General features: G+C 38.6%; 1 long non-coding RNA gene across 1 annotated transcript in view; it reads right to left on the reverse strand.

Moving 5' to 3' along the window:
* LOC128776414 (uncharacterized) overlaps positions 1–24,009 on the reverse strand; it is a 42,656-nt gene that overhangs the window by 11,312 nt on the left and 7,335 nt on the right. The window lies entirely within an intron of this gene.

Genomic DNA, 24,009 nt, shown 5'->3' on the forward strand with positions numbered 1-24,009 from the left:
GAGGGGCTGAATTCCTTGAGCTTGGATCCTGGAGCTTTGGTGGTCAGCTGACTCAGCACTGGGTGATCCAGGAGGATGAGTGATAGCCAGGTCCTTGCCTGTGTAGAGAGGCAATGTAAACATGGTAGTTTACACAATGCCAGAGGCAACAGGAGACAGATATGTTCATGCTGATTTCTGAGTGGTTGGGGGACTTCTCCAGAAAAGAGGGATGCTCACAGGCATCATTCTTTCCCCGCCCCCAACCAAGAAACACAGAAGCACCTACCATGGGTTGGGCTGCACAGACACTTGCTACTGAACCCACTAGCAGTGTGCCAATCCCAAGAGTTCTCTGGGGGACTCACTCACTCCGAGGCTGCTGGCCTCAGCGCTGGGCTCAGGACAAACTTTGTTAAATCCACATGGGCACCCGGTCTGGTCTGCTGCATGCAAAGCTGCCACTGCACGCTGTGCACATCTGCACTGCACCGAGCTGTGCACCCCCTGCTGCCCTCATATGTCTCACCCAGCCATGTGTCCCCAGCCACCAGCACACTCTGTGAATAGCCTTGAGCCCCTGGCTGCCCTGGTGCATAGACACTAGCCACCAACGGACAGCTACAGATTTGTCAACAGAATCTTGGCAAGCCAGAAGTGAGTGACATGACATATTCAAAGTGCTAGATAGAATGTCAGCAGCAAAGAATACTCTATCCAGTAAGGCTATCATTCAGAATAGGAGACCAAGAGTTTCCTAAGCAAAAACTAAAGGAGTTTGTACTACTAAATCAGTCCAGCAAGAAATATTAAGAGGGATTCTTTGAGTGGAGAGACCAAAAGTGACAATAGAGAGGTAGAAAACACAAATCCAGTAAAAATGAATATTTCTGTAAAAAATCAGTCAAGGAACTCACAAAAATGGATATAAAATACAACATGTACCAAAACATAGGGAGGAGAAAATAATGGGTTCAAAGGTAAATGACCATCAACTTAAGACAAACTACTAAACACAAAGAAATTATGCGAAAACTTAATGGTAACCATATATCTAAAACCACTCATAAATATGCAAAGAATAAGGAGAAAGAAATCAAGATATATCACTAAAGAAAATCAGCAAAACATGAAAGAGAGAAAGACAAAGGATCGAGAAAAACACGAGAAACCACAACAAAACAGGTAATAAAATGGCAATACATACATACATATCAATAATTACTTTGAATGTAAATGGAATGAATGCTCCAATCAAAAGACATAGGGTGTAAAAATGGATGAAAAAACAAAGCAGATTTATATGCTGCCTACAAGTGACCCATTTTAGACCTGAAGACACCTACAGAATGAAAGTGAGAGGATGGAGAAACATCACGCAAATGAATGTAAAAAGAAAGCTGGGGTAGCAATTCTTTTATCAGAGAAAATAGACTTTAAAACAAAGAACGTAATGAGACAAAGGACAAAACCACATAACACTAAAGGGTACAATCCAATAAGAAGATATAACAATGGTAAATATATAGGAACCCAACATAGGAACACCTAAACACATAAAAGTTAACAACATAAAGGAACTAATTGGAAAATAAGACTTTCACACCCCACTTACACAATGGACACATCATCTAAACAGAAAATCAACAAGGAAACGATGTCTTTGAATGACATAGGGGAATAGATATATTTGACAGATATGTTTAGGACATTCCAGTGTAACACAGGAGAACATACATTCTTTTCAAGTGCACATGGAATAGATAGATCACATATTGGGCTCCAAAACAAACCTTAACAAATTCAAGCAGACTGAAATGACACCATGAATATTTTCAGACCACAATGCTATGAAACTAGAAATCAACCACAAGAAAAATTCTGGGAAGACCACAAATACATGGAGGTTAAATAACATACTACTAAACAATGAATGGGTCAACCAGAAAATCAAAGAAGAAATTTTAAAAATACATGGAAACAAATGAAAATGAAAATGAAAAAAACAATGGTCCAAAAACATATGGAATGTAGGAAAGTGGTTCTAAGAGGCTATTTCAGAACAATACAGGGCCTACACCAAGAAGGGAGAAAAATCTCAACTAAACAACTGAACCTTACACCTAAAGGAGCTAGGGAAAGAACAACAAACAAAACCTAAAATGGCAGAAGGAAGGAAATAAGATTAGGGCTGAAATAAATGACATAGAAACTAAACAAACAACAGAAAAGATCAATGAGAGCAGGAGCTGGTTCACTGTGAAAAAAAAAAAACCAAACATTGACAAACCTCTAGCTAGACTTCTCCATAAGAAAAGAGAAAGGATTCAAATAAAATCACAAGTGAGAGAGGAGAAATCACAACCAACACCACAGAAATACAAGCAATCATAATATAATATAATGAAAAATTGTATGTCAACAATTTGGACAATTTAGGAGAAACAGATAAATTCCTAGAAACATGTAAATTACATAAACTGAAACAGAAAGAAATAGAAAACATGAACAGAACAATAGCCAGCAAAGAAATTGAGTCAGTAATAAAAAAAAAAACAAAAAACAAAAAAACCTCTCAACAATCAAAACTCTAGGACCAGATGACTTCACAGGTGAATTCCACCACGCAGCTAATAAAGAGTTAATACCTAATCTTCTTAGGCTATTCCAAAATATAAAAAAGGATGGAAAACGTCCAAATTTATCCTATGAGGCCAGCATTGCCCTGATACCAAAACCAGATAAAGAACCACTAAAAAAGAGAACTCCAGGCCAATATCCCTGACAAACATGGATGCAAAATTATCAATAAAATACTGTCTACCAAATTCAAAAATACCTTAAAAAAATCATTCGCCACAATTAAGTGGGATTTATTCCCAAGCTTCAAGCATGGTCCAATATTTGCTAATCAATGAATGTGATATATGATATCACCAGGAGAAAGGATAAGAACCATATGATTGGGTTTCCTGGTGGCTCATTCCTTGAAGCGTCTGACATTGGCTCAAGTCATGACCATATGGTTCGTGAGTTCAAGCCCTATGTTGGGCTCTCTGCTGAAAGCTCAGAGCCTGGAGCCTGCTTCAAATTCTGTGTCTCCTTCTGTCTCCCCCCCCGTCTCCCACTCACGTTATTCATTTCTGTCTCTCAAAAATGAATAATCACTTACAAAAAGAGCCATATGATCATTTCAATACATGCAGAAAGAAGCATTTGACAAAGTGCAATATCCATTCATTATTAAAACCAAAAAAAAGTAGGTTTAGAGGGAACATACATCAACATAACAAAGGTTATCTATGAAAACCACACAGTTAACATCATCCTTAATGGGGAAAATCTGAGAGCTTTCCCTCTAAGGTGAGGAACAAGACAAGGATGTCTATTCTCACCACTTTTATTACACATAGTACTGGAAGTCCAAGCCACAGCAATAAGACTTACATACATACATACATACATACATACACACACACATACACACATGGAATCAAAATCAGGAAGAAGAAAAACTTTCACACTTTGCAGATTACATGACACTATATACAGAAAACCTTAGAGTCACCCAATAACTGCTAGAACTGATAAATGAATTCAGCAATGTCACAGGATACAAAATCATTGTATAGAAATCTGTTTAATTTTTACACAATAATGAAGCAGTGGAAAGAGAAATTAAGAAAACAGTCCCATATTCAATTGCACACCAAATAATAAGGTACCTATGAATAAATCTAACCAAAGAGGTGAGAGACCTATACTCTGAAAACTATACAACACTGATGAAAGAAATTCAAGATGACACAAAGAAATGGAAGGACATTCCATGTTCATGGATTGGAAATACAAATATTGTGAAAATGTCTATACTTCCCAAAGAGATTGACCCAATTAATGCAATCTCCATCACAATATCAACAGCATTTTCCACAGAACTAGTACAATCCTAACATTTGTATGGAACCACAAAAGACCCCAATCTTCAGAATAAACATCCTTTATGTGAAGTGATAATTATGGATGGCATTATGCTTCTGGATCTCCTCTCCAAAACACATTAATGCTGGTCTAATAATTTGAAACAAACATTAGACATAATCCAACCAAGGATCATTCTACAAAATGCATTCTACAAAAGTACCCTCAAAGCTTTGCAGATGATGAAAACTATGGAAAACCTAAAAATCGTCATGGCCAAGTGGAGCCTAAGGAGACAGGATGACTGAATGTAATGTGCTATCTGAGATGAGTCTGGAACAGAAGAGGTTGAAACCTAAGAAATATGAGTAAAAATATAAACGTTAGTTAATACCTCTTCTGGATATTGATTGTGGTAATGTACCAACTGATATGACATCGATAGTCAGAAAACAGTCTGATGTGTGTGGAGACTCAGTACTATCTTACCAATTTTTTTGGTAACTAGAAACCCATAATGAATGAAAAGATTATTAGTAATATTAGTAATCATGGTTTTATTTTTTCAACACATGATATTATAATAGTCTTAGTATTAGTTACTAGTGATTAACATTTACCTATTCTTATTGTTCTCACTGTTGTTTAAATAATAGCACTCATGTTATAGAAAACCGAATGCACAATGTTATACAATTCATAGAAACATCTATTTTACATATTTTAAGATAATAACATAGGTACATAACACTGTAAGGCTAAGACCCAGAAGTATAAGAGGGAAAGACAACACTTTAGGAAGAGGTGACTTGGAAAGGGTGCTTCTGTGCCTAGGTGATGGCTCAGCAGCCTGGCTGGGGGTCAAAAGGCCAGCGGTAACTTAGACTCACAAGTATCTTAGTAACTTAGATCAAAGTAACTTAGACCGACAAAGATCTTAGAGTCAAAGAGTTGATCTCCACCTATGATTAGAAGGTCATAGCAATAGATGGCTAAAATGTTATTTAGGGCTTTATTTTTAACAAAAAAAAATGGATGTGTAAAAATTTGGGTTTGGAACGTTAAGAAAAAGCATAGGCCCATGATGGAGACACTTACATTAAGGCCCCATGTCACCAAACCTAGTTTCATTCCTCCAGGAATGTAACCTTTAACCAGTTAACAGAATTTCCTAGTCAGGGCTAGAAATCTTACTGATAGACGCCTTCCATTCTCCTTAGGGAGGTAAATATGCCTAATAATGTATTCCTTGTCACTAAATTTTAAAAAATTTTAATTTTTTTAAAGTTTATTTATTTTGAGAGAGACACAGAGAAAGAGAGCACATGCAAGGGAGGGGAAGGGAGAGAGGGACAGAAGAATCCCATACCCACAAGATCGGTATCAAGAGTCAGACACTTAACTGAGCCACCCAGGCATCCCAAGAATGTGGAGATTTAGAGGTTAGCAGGCTTGGCTGAGATACAGTCCTGAGGTCACTGCCCTACTCCTGGAGAGAAGGCAGCAAACAACTTGCAGGTAGATGGCATGGAAACAGTGATCTCTACAACACCTGGAGCACACAATGGGGAGACAGGGTTCATAAAGATGCCTCTCTAGGGATGAGAGCTTGATGGCACCATTTCCCTCCTCTGCCCCCCAGCATAAACACAGAGCCACCTGCTGGAAACAATGCGCTACCCACACTGGCTACCTAACCTGCTTACACCAGGGAGGAGCCAAGATGGCGGAACAGCATGGAAGATTTTTGTGTATCTCGCATCCGTGAAATACAGCCAGACCAACACTAAACCATCCTACACACCTAGAAAACTGATTTGAGGATTAACACAACAATCTGCACAACCTGAACCATAGAATTCAGCAGGTACATGATGCGGAGAGGTGAATTTGGGGAGGGAGAAGCCGTGAAAGGTAGGGAACCACTTTTGCGGATGGAGAGAGGATAGAGACTGGGGAGGGGGGGAGAATATGGGAAAAGCACCCCTCCCCAAAAGCAGCTGGAGAGAAAGTAGAAAATTGGAAACAGCCGCAGGAACTAAACTAAAATGGGAGAAAGGAGAAAGGAGAGGGTTTAAATTCCATTAAGACTGTAAACAAGGGGAGCGCAAAGGCTGCAACTCCGCAGCTCGATATCTGGCGGTGCTCTGGTGGGAAGGGCAAATCCCCAGGAACAGAGTGGTGTCCGGGAGGTTCTCAGACCACATGGGGAAAAGCAGTTCCACTGCTGCAAGGGCATTTGGTACAGACTGTTGAAGGCACCTGGTCCCAGCAGACCCCAGAAAATGGCCACATTCGCTGGTGCTGGAACAAGGTCATTAAGGGTGAAGCCTGGTGCCAGATGTGTATTGTGATTTTCCATAATCCCTGAAATGCTGCTGCTACACTGTCTCACGAACTTTTTCTGGGACAGACTGGCACCTGGCAGCAGCAGGGTCCAGCAAGCATCCCTGGGTGCAGCCAACATTTGGCCATTGCTCATTTGGCTATTGCTCATTCGGCCATTGCTCATTCGGCCATTGCTTGGTGAGACCCTCCCAGGAGGGGCAGAACGGGTCAGAGCCGCAGTCCTTCAGAAGTAAGGGGCTGGGGAAAACAGCTGCATCTGAGACAAAACTCGAGAGAGAGGTACTGCCTGGGTCTTGATCATGGCAGGGAGTGAATGAAAGCTGAAGACAGAGGACGGGTTCATGATTGCTGATCTGGGAGAACACACAGGGTAGCTGCGTGGCGCCATTTTTACCGCTCCCACGCATGCGCATAGGCACCTACAAGCACTGCAACAATCCACCCCAGTAGGCTAGCAGAGCCATCTAATGGAGAGTGGAGCTGTTACACTGAGCCCTGCCCACTGGGCCCACTTTGCTCTTCAAGAACACAAGTCTCACTGCCAGTTTAATTTATGGACTATAAAGGGCTACGTAGACTGACTGCTAGGGGAAAATGAAGCAATTTCAGTCCTACTTCAATCTTTTAGCAGGTTCATCTATTCAATTTTCTTTTTTTTCTTTTTTCTTTTTTTTCTCTTTTACAATTCTTTTATTTTTCTTGAATAAAGAGAAAAAAATAATTCTTATTTTCAATATTTATTAAAAATATTTTTCTTTGATTTTTATTACTATATTTTTTACTTTTGTGTAAATTTTTTCAAATTCTACTTTACTTCCATCATTTTATTTTAGTCTACGTCACTGTATTCGCCTTTTCAAATTTTCAATTTCTTTTTTTCTCTTTTTTGTTTCTTTTCTTATTCTTGAATGCAGAAAGAGAAAAACTTCATTTTTACTTTCAATTTCTATTAAAGTATTTTTATTTAATTTTTATTACTGTATTTTTTGCTTTTATGTAAATTATTTCAAATTCTATTTTACTTCCATCTGTGTATTTTAGTCTACTACAGTGTATTCACTTTTTCAAATTTTCAAACGATTTTTTTAATCTTTTTTCTCGTTTTTTTTCTTACATACAGAAAAAGAAAAATTCATATTTATTTATTTTTTAAATTTTTTTTAACATTTATTTATTTTTGAGACAGAGAGAGCATGAACAGGGGAGGGTCAGAGAAAGAGGGAGACACAGAATCTGAAACAGGCTCCAATCTCTGAGCTGTCAGCACAGAGCCCGACGCAGGGCTCAAACGCACGGACCGCGAGATCATGACCTGAGCCGGTCGGATGCTTAACTGACTGAGCCACCCAGGTGCCCCAAAATATTCGTATTTATTTTTAATTTTTATTAAAAACATTTTTAATTTTTTCCTACTATATTCTTTACTTGTGTATATATTTTTTCAAATTCTATTTAACCCCCATCATCTCATTTTAGTCTACCTCAGTGTATTCATTTTTTCAAATTCTCAATTTTCTTTTTTTTCCTTTTTCTCTCCCCCCCCCCTTTTTTTATTCTCTAACCTGTCAAACCACTTTCTTTTTTTTATTATTTTTTTAACGCTTATTTATTTTTGAGACAGAGAGAGACAGAGCATGAATGGGGGAGGGTCAGAGAGAGAGGGAGACACAGAATCGGAAGCAGGCTCCAGGCTCCGAGCTGTCAGCACAGAGCCCGATGTGGGGCTCGAACTCGTGAACCACAAGATCATGACCCGAGCCGAAGTCGGACACTCAACCGACGGAGTCACCCAGGCGCCCCACCACTTTCAACACTTAGACCAAAACACACCTAGGATCTAGCATCATATATTCGATTTGTGTGTGTGGCATGTGTAATTTTTCATTTTAATATTTTTTTAATTTTAGTATTTTTTAATTTCGATTTTTCTACCTCATTAATTCCTTTTCTCCCTTCAAAATGACAAAACTAAGGAATTCACCCCAAAAGAAAGAGCACAAAGAAACGACAGCCAGGGATTTAACCAACACTGATACAAGCAAGATGTCTGAACCAGAATTTAGAGTTACAATAATAAGAATACGAACTAGAGTAGAAAACAGATTAAAATCCCTTTCTGCAGAGATAAAAAAAAGTAAAAACTAGAATGAAATTAAAAATGCTATAACTGAGCTGCAATCATGGATGGATGCAGTGGCGGCAAGGATGGATGAGGCAGAACAGAGAATCAGTGATATAGAGGACAAACTTATAGAGAATAACGAAGCAGAAAAAAGAGGGAGATTAAGGCAAAAGAGCATAATTTAAGAATTAGAGTAATCAGTGACTCATTAAAAGGGAACAATATCAGAATCATAGGGGTCCCAGAAGAGGAAGAGAGAGAAATAGGGATAGAAGGGTTATGTGAGCAAATCAGAGCAGAAAACCTTCCTAACCTGGGGAAAGACACAGACATCAAAATCCAGGAAGCACAGAGGACCCCCATTAGATTCAACAAAAACTGACCATCAACAAGGCATATCATAGTCAAATTCACAAAATACTCAGGCAAGGAGAGAGTCATGAAAGCAACAAGGGAAAAAAGTCCTTAACCTACAAGGGAAGACAGATCAGGCTTGCAGCAGACCTATCCACAGAAACCTGGCGGGCCAGAAAGGAGTGGCAGGATATATTCAGTGTGCTGAATCAGAAAAATATGCAGCCAAGAATTCTTTATCCAGCAAGGCTGTCATTCAAAATAGAAGGAGATTAAAAATTTCCCAGACAAACAAAAATTAAAGGAGTTTGTGAGCACTAAACCAGTCCTGCAAGAAATTTTAAGGGGGACTTTCTGAGGGGAGAAAAGATGAAAAAAAAAAAAAAATATATATATATATATATATATATATAGAGAGAGAGAGAGAGAGAGAGAGAGGAAACCAAAAGCAACAAAGATGAGAAAGGACCAGAGAACACCACCAGAAACTCCAACTCTACAAACATCATATGGCAATAAATTCATATCTTTCAGTACTCACTCTAAATGTCAATGGACTCAATGGTCCAATCAAAAGACACAGGGGAACAGAATGGACAAGAAAACAAGATCCATCTACATGCTGTCTTCAAGAGACCCACTTTAGACCTAAAGACACCTTCAAATTGAAAGTAAGGGGATGGGGAGCCATCTATCATGCTAATGGTCAACAAAAGAAAGCTAGAATAACCATATTCTATCAGACAATCTAGACTTTAAAATAAAGCTTGTATCAAGAGATGAAGAAGGGCATTATATCATACTCATGGGGTTTATCCACCAAGAAGACCTAACAATTGTAAACATTTATGCATCAAATGTGAGAGCACTCAAATATATAAATACATTAATCACAAACATAAAGAAACTCATCGATAGTAATACCATAAAAGTAGGAGACTTCAACACCCCACTCACAACACTGGACAGATCATCTAATCAAAAAATCAACAAGGAAACAATGGCTTTGAATGACACATTGGACCAGATGGACTTAACAGATATATTCAGAACATTTCATCCTAAAGCAGCAGAATATACATTCTTCTCCAGTGCACATGGAATGTTCTCCAGAATAAACCATATACTGGGACACAAATCAGCCCTAAGTAACTACAAAAAGATCCAGATTGTACCATGCATATTTTCAGACCACAGCACTATGAAACTCGAAATCAACGACAAGAAAAAATTTGGAAAGGTAACAAATACTTGGAGACTGAAGAACATCCTACTAAAGAATGAATGGGCTAACCAAGCAGTTAAGGAGGAAATTAAAAAGTATATGGAAGTCAATAAAAATGATAATACCACATCCCAAAACGTCTGGGATGCAGCAAAGGCAGTCATAAGAGGAAAGTATATAGCAATCCAGGCCTTCCTAAAGAAGGAAGAAAGATCTCAGATACACAACCTAACCTTACGCCTTAAGGAGCTGCAAAAAGAACAGCAAATAAAACCCCCAAACAGCAGAATACAGGAAATAATAAAGATTAGAGCAGAAATTAACGTTATCAAAACCAAAAAAACAGGGGCGCCTGGGTGGCTCAGTTGGTTGAGCGTCTGACTTCGGCTCAGGTCATGATCTCACAGCTTGTGAGATCGAGCACCACATTGGGCTCTGTGCTGAAAGCTCAGAGCCTGGAGCCGGCTTCAGATTCTGTGTCTCCATCTCTCTCTGTCCCTAACCCACTCACATTCTGTCTCTGTCTCTCTCAAAAATAAAAATAAACATTAAACAAAATTTTAGAAACCAAAAGAACAGAAGAGATCGATGAAACCAGAAGCTGATTCTTTGAAAGAATTAACCAAATTGATAAACCACTAGCCAGCTTGATCAACAAGAAAAAGGAAAGGACCCAAATATATAAAATCAAGAATGAAAGAGGAGAGATCACAACCAACACAGCAGAAATAAAAACAATAATAAGAGAATAATATGAGCAATTATATGCCAATAAAATTGGCAGTCTGGAAGAAATGGACAAATTCCTAGAAACATATACACTACCAACACTGAAACAGGAAGAAATAGAAAATTTGTACAGACCCATAACCAGTTAGGAAATCGAATTAGTAATCAAAAATCTGCCAAAAAACAAGAGTCCAGGGCCAGATGGCTTTCCAGGGGAATTCTACCAAACATTTAAGGAAGAGTTGACACCTATTCTCTTGAAGCTGTTCCAAAAAGTAGAAATGGAAGGAAAACTTCCAAACGTTTTCTATGAGGCCAGGATTACCTTGATTCCAAAACCAGACAGAGACCCCACTAAAAAGGAGAACTATGGACTGTTTTACCTAACGAACATGGATGCAAAAATCCTCAACAAGGTATTACCCAACCAGATGCAACAATACGTTAAAAAAATTATTCACCATGACAAGTGGGATTTATACCTGGGATGCACGGCTGGTTCAATATCTGCAAAGCAATTAACGTGATTCATCACATCAATAAAAGAGAGGACAAGAACCATATGATCCTCTCAATAGATGCAGAGAAAGCATTAACAAAATACAGCATCCTTTCTTGATAAAAACCCTCAAGTAGGGATAGAAGGATCATACCTCGAGATCATAAAGGCCAAATATGAACGACCCAATGCTAATATAATCCTCAATGGGGAAAAACTGACAGCTTTCCCCCTAAGGACAGGAACAAGACAGGGATTTCCACTCTTGCCACTGTTATTCAACATAGTATTGGAAGTCTTAGCCTCTGCAATCAGACAACATAAAGAAATAAAAGACAACCAAATCAGCCAGGAGGAGGTCGAACTTTCACTCTTTGAAGATGACATGATACTCTATATGGAAAGCCCAAAAGATTCCACCAAAAAACTGCTCTAACAGATCCATGAATTCAGCAAAGTTGCAGGAAATAAAATCAATGCACAGAAATCGGTTGCATTCCTATTCACCAACAATGAAGCAACAGAAAGAGAAATCAAGGAATTAATCCCATTTACAGTTGCACCAAAAACCATAAAATACCTAGGAATAAATCTAACCAAAGAGGTGAAAAACCTGTACACTGAAAACTATAAAAAGCTTATGAAAGAAAGTGAAGAAGACACAAAAAAATGGAAAAAGATTCCATGCTCCTGGATAGGAAGAACAAATATTGTTAACATGTCAACACTACCCAAAGCAATGTCCATATTCAATGCAATCCCTATCAAAGTAACACCAGCATTCTTCACAGAGCTAGAACAAATAATCCTAAAATTTGTATGGAACCAGAAAAGACCCCAAATGGCCAAAGCAATCTTGAAAAAGAAAACCAGAGGAGGAGGCATCACCATCCCGGACTTCAAGCTATACTACAAAGCTGTAGTCATCGAGACAGTATGGTACTGGCACAAGAACACTCAAATAAATGGAACAGAATAGAGAACCCAGAAATGGACCCACAAACGTATGGCCAACTAATCTTTGACGAAGCAGGAAAGAATATCCAATGAAATAAAGACAGTCTCTTCAGCAAGTGGTGCTGGGAAACCTGGACAGCAACATGCAAAAGAATGAACCTGGACGACTTTCTTACACCATACACAAAAATAAACTCAAAATGGATGAGAGACCTAAATGGAAGACAGGAAGCCATCAAAATCCTTGAGGAGAAAGCAGGCAAAAACCTCTTTGATTTTGGCCACAGCAACTTCTTCCTCAACACGTCTCTGGAGGCAAGGGAAACAAAAGCAAATATGAACTACTGGGACCTCATCAAAATAAAAAGCTTCTGCACAGCAAAGGAAACAATTAGGAAACTAAAAGGCAACTGACAGAATGGGAGAAGATATTTGCAAATGATATATAAGATAAAGGGTCAGTATCCAAAATCTATAAAGAACTTATCAAACTCAACACCCCCCCAAAAACCCCAAATAATCCAGTGAAGAAATGGGCAAAAGACATGAATAGACACTTCTCCAAAGAAGACATCCAGATAGCTAACCGACACATGAAAAAATGTTCAACATCACTCCTCATCAAGGAAATACAAATCAAAACCACAATTTGATACCACCTCACACCTGTCAGAATGGCTCACATTAACAACTCAGGCAACAAAAGATGTTGGCGAGGATGCAGAGAAAGAGGATCTCTTTTGCAATGTTGGTGGGAATGCAAGCTGGTGCAGCCACTCTGGAAAATGGTATGGAGGTTCCTCAAGAAATTAAAAATACAACTACCCTACAACCCAGCATTTGCACTACTAGGTATTTATCCAAGGGATACAAGTGTGCTGTTTCGAAGGGACACATACACCCCCATGTTTATAGCAGCATTATCAACAATAGCCCAAGTATGGAAAGAGCCCAAATGTCCATTGACAGATGAATATGGATAAAGAAGAAGTGAGATATATATATATATATATATATATCTGGAGTGTGTATATATATATATATATATATGGAGTATTACTCGGCAATCAAAAAGAATGAAATTTTGCCATTTGCAACTATGTGGATGGAGCTGGAGGGTATTATGCTAAGTGAAATTAGAGAAAGACAAATATCATATGACTTCACTCATATGAGGATTGTAAGAGACAAAACAGAGGAACATAAGGGAAGGGAAACAAAAATAATATAAAAACAGGGAGGGAACAAAACAGAAGAGACTCATAAATATGGAGAACAAACAGGTTACTGGAGGGGTTGTGGGAGGGAGGCTAGGCTAAATGGGTAAGGGGCACTAAGGAATCTACTCCTGAAATCATTGTTGTACTATATGCTAACTAATGTGGATGTAAATTTTTTAAAAAATTAAATTAAAAATATAAATAAACAAATAAATAAACAAACAAATAAATAAATAAATAAATAAAATGCCAAAAAACCCCAAATACAGGTAAAAACTTAATGCTCTCTAGAGAAGGAAGGGATTGTAGTACTAAAATGGCAGCAAAGGAGGAGAAAGAAGCCTGAGTGATCTAGCAGAGGCATGGAAGGAGGCAGCACTGAAGAGTAATATGGGCACAATTATGTGGTAAATGTCTTTATCCAAGATGTGCTAGAGGAAGGGCACCCTCAAGAGGGGTCAGAGGACAAAAAATTACATCCTGATGCTATGGAAGAGATGGTCTCAAGAGAAGGACAAATCCAGAAGGACAGAAAAACTGTGGAAAACCAGGAAGAAGATACTTTGTCAATTTATCAACCGATCTATTTATCAACCAATCTTTCTGTTATCTATCCATATAAAAGAGATCATATGACATATTATAACTTGCTTTTCTCCATTACATGTGTATTAGAAGACTTCTCATTTTTAACAAATATATTTCTATGCCATCATCAATCTTAGTGACAAAATGTATGAATATAATTTTCTTTATCCCGTACTTACTTTTATGTATTTAGACTGCTTCTTTCTTTTAAATTTTATAACTGATAAATGCCTCAAGTATTTTTTGAATGAATACACTGAATGCTACAATAAAAATTCATTATATTAATTTTGGCACATTTGTTTACTTATTTCCTTATGAAGGTGGAGTGCTTAGGCAACTAGTATTCATACTTCTTAATTGCAGCACTTACAATAAGTAAAAACCCATTTATCAATTTGTTCTGGGTTTCAATGTGTGGATGACAATTGAGTTGAGTACATTGCTTAATTGGCAGACAAGATCACATTCAGAACATCTGGGGTACATTTGTAAACATACCAGCAGGATTTAACTCCTAAAAATTTCATCTGGTCTATGTATTTAAAGTAAGGTAAAATTGCCATTCTTTAAACAGTTATGAATAGAGGCCTAAAGTAGGTTTATTTTTATTTATAGTTTTAGATATGAAATATAGACCTGATATATAAATTGAACAGAGGTTAAAAGCTAAATTGATCTGCATTAAAAGGTTAGCAAATCATGTTCAAATACAGACCAGCTGTTCTAGACCTACTGCCCAACTATCATCCTTAGAACTCCTTTCACTGAAATTTTGAGTTTACTCTTCTCTTTCTTAGAGCCTGTATTTTTTGTCTGGTTGTGACAGTAACAATTTCAGAAACAGTGCATATCAAGTAACCTTGCTGAGTGCTCGTGTGTTTGAAAATGTTTTTATCTGGCCTTTGTTCTTGATAATAGTTTAACTGGATATATAATTGAAGATTCAAAATAACTCTGATCTTTAAGACATGGTTTTATTGTATTCTACCATTAAAGCATTGTTCATAAGAAAAAGAAAAGAGAGAAGTATACAATAATACAGACCTTCCTAAAAAGGAAGAAAAGCATCAAATACACAACATATCCCTACACCTAAAGGAGCTGGAAAAAGAACAGCAAATAAAGCCCAAACAGAAGAAGAAGGGAAATAATAAAGATTAGGGCAGATGTCAAGGATATCGAAATAAAAAAAATCAGTAGAACAGATCAACAAAACGAGGAGCTTGTTCTTTGAAAGAATTAACAACATTCATAAACCCCTAGCCAGCTTGATCAAAAAGAAAAAGGGAAGGACCCAAATCAATAAAATCATGAATGAAAGAGGAGAAATCACAACCAACACTGCAGAGATACAAACAATAATAGAGAAATTATATGCCAACAAATTGAGCCATCTGGAAGAAATGGACAAATTTCTAGAAACATATAAACTACCAAAAATGAAACAGGAAGAAACAGAATATGTGAACAGAGCCAAAACCACTAAATAAATGGAATCAGTAATCAAAAATCTCCCAACAACCAAGAGTCCAGGGCCAGGTGGCTTTCCAGGGGAATTCTACCAAAAATTTAAGAAGAGTTAACACCTACTCTCTTTTTAAAGTTTTTATTTAATTTGATTTTTTTTAATTTACATCCAAGTTAGTTAACATATATAGTTAACACCTATTCTTTTGAAGCTCTCCCAAAAATAGAAATGGAAGGAACACTTACAAACTCATTCTATGAGGCCAGGATTGCCTTGAGTCCAAAACTGGACAAAGACCACACTAAAACGGAGACCTACAGAGCAGTTTCCCTGATGAAACTGGATGCAGAATTTCTCAACAATGAATTAGCAAACTGAGTCCAAAAATACATAAAAATAATTATGAGGGGCACCTGGGTGGCTCAGTTGTTTAAGCGTCTGACTTTGGCTTAGTTCATGATCTTCTGGTCTGTGAGTTCGAGCTCCATGTCAGACTCTGTGCTGACAGCTGACACTCTCAAGCCAGCTTACAATTCTGTGTCTCCCTCTCTTTCTCTACCCTCCCCCTCTTGCACTCTCTCTCTCTTTCAAAAATAAACATTAAATATATATATATATATAAACTATATATATATATATAAATATATATATATAAACTATATATATATTAATATATATATATCATATATATGTATATATATTAGTATATATGATATATATATATATATATATATATATATATATATATATATATGATATATATATAAACTATTCACCACAATGAAGTCACATTGGTTCCTGGGATGCAAGGCTGTTTCCATATCTGTAAATCAATTCATGTGATACATCACATTAATAAAAGAAAGGATAAAACCACATGATCCTCTCGATAGTTGCAGGAAAAGCATTTGACAAAATACAGCATCCTTTCTTGATTAAAAAAAACACACATCAAGATAGGAGGGATAGAAGGATCATGCCACAACATCATAATGTCCACATATGAAAGTCCCACAGCTAATATCATCTTCAATGGGGAAAACATGAGACCTTCCTCCAGAGATAAAAAACATGACAGGGATGTCCACGCTCACCACTGTTATTCCACATACTGTTGAAAGTCCTAACCTAAGCAGTCAGAAAACAAAAAGCAAAAAAAGGCATCCAAATCGGCAAGGAGGAAGTCAAACTTTCACACTTGGTAGACTAGAAACTCGCATGGAAAACCCAAAAGGCACCACCAGAATACTTCTAGAACTGATACAGGAATTCAGGAAAGTCTCAGGTTATATAAAATCAACGTATAGAAATTGGTTGCATTTCTATGCACCGATGATGAAGGAGGAAAAAGAAAAATCAAGGAATCGATCCCATTTACAATTGCAGTGAAAACCATAAAATATATAGGGATAAACCTAACCAAAGAGGTCAAAGATCAATACACTAAGAATAATAGAAAGCTTATGAAAGAAATTAAAGAAGACACAAAGAAATGGAAAAACTTGAGATTATAGGTAGGAAGATGGCAGCGTAGGAGAACTCTGGCCTCACCTCGTCCTGCTGATCACATAGATTCCACCCACATCTGCCTAAATAACCTAGAAAACCGCCAGAAGACTAGCAGAAGGGACTCTCTGGAGCCAAGTGTAGACAAGAGGCCCACGGAAGAGGGTAGGAAGGGTGGAGAGGCAGCGCGTGCTACACGGACAAGCAGGAGGGAGCCTGGGAGGTGGAGGGGCAGACTGCCCTGCAAGACAGAGCCCCTGAAGTCTGGCTTGCAAAAGCAGAGGGGCTGGACTGCGTGAGTTCTGACAGCCAGTGGGACTTAACATGTGGAATGTTAAAGGTCAACAGGTCTGCTCTCAGAGAGCAGGGAGGGTGGAAGGGCACTGGGAGGGAGAGTTGCTGAGCCTTGGAGGACAGAGTTCAGCTTGGTGGGGAACAAAGGCACTGGCAAGCTCCATATCCCTTTCCCATCCCCCAGCCGAAATCCCAAAGGGAACCAGTTCCCATCACCAAACTTGCTTCCACTGTGCAAACACCCAACGCTGTACTTCTGTGGATCCATCCGTCTGATGGGTCTGCCTCCATCCCGGTATTACAGGGCCCTTACCGCAGGGGACCACCTATGGCAAAGTGAGCTAAGCCTGGCTCCCCCACCCCTGTGCACCTTGCGGATCCACCCCGGCTAATACGCCAGATCCCATCAAAGCAGCACCACAAGCCTGGCGGTGTGCAAGTAGCCCAGACAGGGGCCACACCACTCCACAGTGAGTCCTGCTCCTGGGAGAAGGGAAGATAAGGTACACACCAGTCTGACTGTGGCCCCATTGGTGGGCTGGGGACAGACATCAGGTCTGACTGCGGTCCTGCCCACCAACACAAGTTACACCAGACAGCACAGGGGAAGTGCCCTGCAGTTCCACGCCACCCCAGGGACTATCCAAAATGACGAAGCAGAAGAATTCTCCTCAAAAGAAACTCCAGGAAGTAGCGACAGCTAACGAATTGATCAAAAAAGATTTAAGCAATAAAACGGAACAAGAATTTAGAAGAATAGTCATAAAATTAATCGCTGGACTTGAAAAAAGCATAGAGGACAGCAGAGAATCTATTGCTACAGAGATCAAGGGACTAAGCAATAGTCAGGGGGAGCCAAAAAATACTATAAATGAGGTGCAAAATAAAATGGAGGTGACCACAGCTCGGATTGAAGAGGCAGAGGAGAGAATAGGTGAATTAGAAGATAAAATTATGGAAAAAGAGGAGCTGAGAAAAAGAGAGATAAAAAAATCCAGGAGTAGGAGGGCAGAATTAGAGAACTAAGTGATGCAATCAAATGGAACAACATCCGTATAATAGGAGTTCCAGAAGAGGAAGAGAGAGAGAAAGGGGCTGAAGGTGTACTTAAACAAATCACAGCTGAGAACTTCCCTAATCTGGGGAAGGAAAAAGGCATTGAAATCCAAGAGGCACAGACAACTCCCTTCAGACGTAACTTGAATCAATCTTTTGCATGATGTATCATAGTGAAACTGGCAAAATACAAGGATGAAGAGAAAATTCTGAAAGCAGCTAGGGATAAACAGGCCCTAACATGTAAAGGGAGACCCATAAGACTAGTGGCAGACCTATCTACTGAAACTTGGCAGGCCAGAAAGGAATGCCAGGAAATATTCAATGTGATGAACAGAAAAAAATATGCAGCTGAGAATCCTTTATCCAGCAAGTCTGTCATTCAGAATAGAAGGAGAGATAAAGGTATTCCCAAACAAACAAAAACTGAAGGAATTCGTCACCACTAACCAGCCCTACATGAGATCCTAAGGGGGATTCTGTGAGTGAAATGTTGCAAGGACCACAAAGTACCAGAGACCTCACTACAAGCATGAAACCTACAGACATCATAATGACTCTAAATACCTATCGTTCAATAATAACACCGAATGTAAATGGACTAAATGCTCCAACCAAAAGACATAGGGTATCAGCATGGATAAGAAAACAAAACCCATCTATTTGCTGTCCACAAGAGACTCATTTTAGACCTGAGGACACCTTCAGATTGAAAGTGAGGGGATGGAGAACTATCTATCATGCTAGTCAAAAGAAGTCAAAAGAAAGCTGGAGTCGCCATACTTGTATCAGACAAACTAGACTTTAAATTAAAGGCTGTAACAAGAGATGAAGAAGGGCATTACATAATAATTAAAGGGTATACCCACAGGAGGAGCTAACAATTACAAATGTCTATGTGCCGAATATAAGAACCCCCAAATATATAAAACAATCACAAACATAAGCCACCTTATTGATAAGAATGTGGTAATTGCAGGGGACTTTAATACTCCACTTGCAACAATGGATCGATCATCTAGACACAGGATCAATAAAGAAACAAGGGCCCTGAATGATACATTGGATCAGATGGACTTGACAGATAGATTTAGAACTCTGCATCCCAAAGCAACAGAATATACTTTCTTCTCGAGTGCACATGGAACATTTTCCAAGAGAGATCGCATACTGCGTCACAAGACAGCCCTTCATAAGTATAAAGAACTGATATCATACCATCCACACTTTCAGATCACAATGCTATGAAGCCTGAAATCAACCACAGGAAAAAGTCTGGAAAACCTCCAAAAGCATGGAGGTTAAAGAACACTCTACTAAAGAATCAATGGGTCAACCAGGCAATTAGAGAAGAAATTAAAAAATATATGGAAACAAATGAAAATACAACAACCCAAACGCTTTGGGATGCAGCGAAGACAGTCCTGAGAGGAAAATACATTGCAATCCAGGCCTATCTCAAGAAACAAGAAAAATCCCAAATACAAAATCTAATGCCACACCTAAAGGAAATAGAAGCAGAACAGCAAAGACATATCAAACCCAGCAGAAGAAGAGAAATAATAACTTTCAGAGCAGAAATAAACAACATATAATCTAAAATAAACTGTAGAGCAGATCAATGAAACCAAGAGTTGGCGTTTTGAAATATAAACAAAATTGATAGGCCTCTAGCCAGGCTTTTCAAAAAGAAAAGGGAGATGACCCAAATAGATAAAATCATGAATGAAAATGGAATTATTACAACCAATCCCTCAGAAATACAAGCAATTATCAGGGAATCCTAGGAAAAATTATATGCCAACAAACTGGGCAACCTGAAAGAAATGGACAAATTCCTAAGCACCCACACACTTCCAAAACTCAAACAGGAAGAAATAGAAAACTTGAACAGACCCACAAGCAGCAAAGAAATTGAATCAGTTATCAAAAATCTCCCAACAAATAAGAGTCCAGGACCAGATGGCTTCCCAGGGGAATTCTACCAGACATTTAAAGCACAGATAATACCTATCCTTCTCAAGCTGTTCCAAAAAAAAAAGAAAGGGAAGGAAAACTTCCAGACTCATTCTATGAAGCCAGCATTACTTTGATTCCTAAACCAGACAGAGACCCAGTAAAAAAAGAGAACTACAGGCCAATATCCCTGATGAATATGGATGCAGAAATTCTCAACAAGATACTGGCAAATCGAATTCAACAGCATATGAAAAGAATTATTCACCATGATCAAGTGGGATTCATTCCTGGGCTGCAGGGCTGGTTGAACATTCACAAATCAATCAATGTGATACATCACATTAATAAAAGAAAAGAACGATGTAATCCTGTCGATTGATGCAGAAAAGCATTTGACAAAATTCAGCATCCTTTCTTAATAAAAACCCTTGAGAAAGTCGGGATAGAAGGAACATACTTAAACATCATAAAAATCATTTATGAAAAGGCCACAGCTAATATCTTCCTCAATGGGGAAAAACTGAGAGCTTTCCCCCTGAGATGAGGAACACGACAAGGATGTCCATTCTCACCACGGTGTTTAACATAGCGTTGGAAGTTCTAGCATCAGCAATCAGATGACAAAAGGAAAGCAAAGGCATCAAAATTGGCAAACATGAAGAAGTCAAGCTTTCTTTCACTTTTGCAGATGACATGATATTATACATGGAAAACCCTATAGACTCCACCAAAAGTCTGCTAGAACTGACACATGAATTCAGCAAAGTCACAGGATATAAAATTAACATACAGAAATCAGTTGCATTCTTATACACTAATAATGAAGCAACAGAAAGAGAAATAAAGAAACTGATCCCGTTCACAATTGCACCAAGTAGCATAAAATACCTAGGAATAAACCTAACCAAAGATGTAAAAGATCTGTATGCTGAAAACTACAGAAAGCTTAGGAAGGAAATTGAAGAAGATATAAAGAAATGGAAAAACATTCTGTGCTCATGGGTTGGAAGAATAAATATTGTCAAAATGTCAATACTACCCAAAGCCATCTACACATTCAAGGCAATCCCAATCAAAATTACACCAGCATTCTTCTCGAAGCTAGAACAAGTAATCCTAAAATTTGTATGGAACCACAAAAGACCCCGAATAGCCAAAGTAATATTGAAGAAGAAGACCAAAGCGGGAGGCATCACAATCCCAGATTTTAGCCTCTACTACAAAGCTGTCATCATCAAGACAGCATGGTATTAGCACAAAAACAGACACATAGACCAATGGAATAGAATAGAAACCCCAGAATTAGACCCACAAAAGTATGGCCAACTAACCTTTGACAAAGCAGAAATGAATATCCAATGGAAAAAAGACAGTCTCTTTAACAAATGGTGCTAGGAGAACTGGACAGCAACATGTAATGCAGAAGGATGAAACTAGACCATTTTCTTACACCATTCACAAAAATAAACTCAAAATGGACAAAGGACCTGAATGTGAGACAGGAAACCATCAAAACCCTAGAGGAAAAAGCAGGAAAAAACCTCTCTGACCTCAGCCGCAGCAGTTTCTTACTTGACACATCCCCAACGGCAAGGGAATTAAAAGCAAAAATGAACTACTGGGACCTCATGAAGATAAAAAGCTTCTGCACTGCAAAGGAAACAATCAACAAAACTAAAAGGCAACTGACGGAATGGGAAAAGATATTTGCAAATGACATATTGGACAATGGGCTAGTATCCAAAATCTATAAGGAGCTCACCAAACTCCACACCTGAAAAACAAATAATCCAGTGAAGGAATGAGCAGAAAACATGAATAGACACTTCTCTAAAGAAGACATCCCGATGGCCAACAGGCACATGAAAAGATGCTCAACGTCGCTCCTTATCAGGGAAATACAAATTAAAACCACACTGAGATACCACCTCACTCCAGTCATAGTGGCTAAAATGAACAAATCAGGAGACTATAGACGCTGGTGAGGATGTGGAGAAATGGGAACCCTCTTGCACTGTTGGTGGGAAAGCAAACTGGTGCAGCCACTCTGGAAAACAGTGTGGAGGTTCCTCAAAAAATTAAAAATAGATCTACCCTATGACCCAGCAATAGCACTGCTAGGAATTCACCCAAGGGATGCAGGAGTGCTGATGTATAGGGGCACTTGTACCCCAACGTTTATAGCAGCACTTTCAACAATAGCCAAATGATGGAAAGAGCCTAAATGTCCATCAACTGACAAATGGATAAAGAAATTGTGGTTTATACACACAACGGAGTACTACGTGGCAATGATACAGAATGAAATATGGCCTTTTGTAGCAACATGGATGGAACTGGAGAGTGTTATGCTAAGTGAAATAAGTCATACAGAGAAAGACAGATAGCATACTTTTTCACTCTTATGTGGATCCTGAGAAACTTAACAGAAGACCATGGGGGAGGGGATGAAAACAAAAAGGTTAGAGAGGGAGGGAGCCAAACCATAAGAGACTCTTAAAAACTGAGAATAAACTGAGGGTTGATGAGGGGTGGGAGGGAGGAGAGGGTGGGTGATGGGTATTGAGGAGGGTACCTGTTGGGATGAGCACAGGGTGTTGTATGGAAACCAATTTGACAATAAATTTCATATTAAAAAAAAAGAAATGGAAAAACTTTTAATGCTCATGGAATAGAAAGGCAAATATTGTTAAAATCTCAATACTACTCACAGCAAGCTACACATTCAATGCAATCACTATCAAAATAACACCAGAATTCTTCACAGAGCTAGAACTACAATCCTAAAATTTGTATGTATTGCAAAGACCCCGAATAGCCAAAGGAATGTTGAAAAAGAAAAACAAACTTGGAAATATCACAATTCTGGACTTTTTGGTCTATTACAGAGCTGTAATCATCAAGATAGTATGGTACTGTCACAAAAACAGACACACAGATCAATGGAACAGAATAGAGAACCCAGAAATGGACCTTCAAACATATGGACAACTGTTGGCAATAAGCTTTGAAACACCCTGGACTTACACCAATGGTTTAACAAGGCATAAAGAATTACAAAGCCATAGGATGCTCACACCCAAGTTTGGGTAAACAAGATTAGGTAAATAAGTATGGGGAAGGCAGAGCCGAAGCCCCAGTATAGAGAGGGCAGGGCAAAGGCCCCAATATAGAACATAGGTACATAAAATAAATAAGATTAGGTGTTCAGGGCAGAAGCGCCCCCCACCCCCAAAGTTACACTATAGCAGAAAACTGCTTTCACAGGAAGAAAGGACTAAATTAGGTAAAAAGGTAACTGGGGTTATAGACCACTGCTCTGTGGGTGATGCTGCCGAGATGGGAGCTGATTAACAAAAGAAAAGGTGCCTTGTTAACCCTGAGGTTATTTTCTCTGTTTCATCCCCTAGGCTAGCTAAGATAAACAGAGGTGGTGCCTCACATCTGCTGTCAACAATAATCCACCCGGCTGCGTGGGCCAGGATTTTGTTTTCTATTAACCCCAACCCCTAATCCCGAATATCTTCAAGACCCCCTTTCCCTCACGCCCATGAGTTAATGTTCACAGTTTCATTGTCTCTTTGTGCATGTCCATCACCATGTTTATAAGCCGTCTGATCCTAATAAAAACAGGGCAAGGACCCTTATTCGGGGCTCTTGTCTTTTCCTGGACATTAGCCATCTTCTGCATTTTAATCCTGCATCTGCTTTCTTGCTGGCCAAGAGAGAACTTTAGACAGATCTATGACAGACAACTAATCTTTGACAAAGGAGGAAATA

Source organism: Panthera pardus, unplaced genomic scaffold (assembly GCF_024362965.1).
Source record: "Panthera pardus isolate Hobbes unplaced genomic scaffold, ASM2436296v1 HiC_scaffold_127, whole genome shotgun sequence".
In the NCBI taxonomy this organism is placed as follows: domain Eukaryota; kingdom Metazoa; phylum Chordata; class Mammalia; order Carnivora; family Felidae; genus Panthera; species Panthera pardus.